The sequence below is a fragment of the Tupaia chinensis genome, unplaced genomic scaffold (genome assembly GCF_000334495.1).
Source record: "Tupaia chinensis unplaced genomic scaffold, TupChi_1.0 Scaffold000361_1, whole genome shotgun sequence".
NCBI classification, from domain to species: domain Eukaryota; kingdom Metazoa; phylum Chordata; class Mammalia; order Scandentia; family Tupaiidae; genus Tupaia; species Tupaia belangeri.
Window position 1 is genome coordinate 445,664 of NW_006159857.1, and position 285 is coordinate 445,948.

Genomic DNA, 285 nt, shown 5'->3' on the forward strand with positions numbered 1-285 from the left:
GGCCCGCCCCAGTCCCGCCCGCCAGGCCCGGACGGGCCGCGGCGCCAACCTGGGCCACGAGCCCCCCACCCCCACCCCACTCCGCCTTTCAGCCTTGGTGGTGCCCCCTGGCCCGCCCGGGAGCGCAGGCGCCTGGCAACTCGTCCTGTGTGAACCGCCTGGTCGCGCGCCCGAGTGAGCGTCAAAGATATGGCCAAGCCCAGTTTCGGCGGGAAAACGGTTTATCCACCCGGACCCGCAGAGGGCACAAGGCCTGGCCACCACCGTCTCCCAGCACCCCCCGGC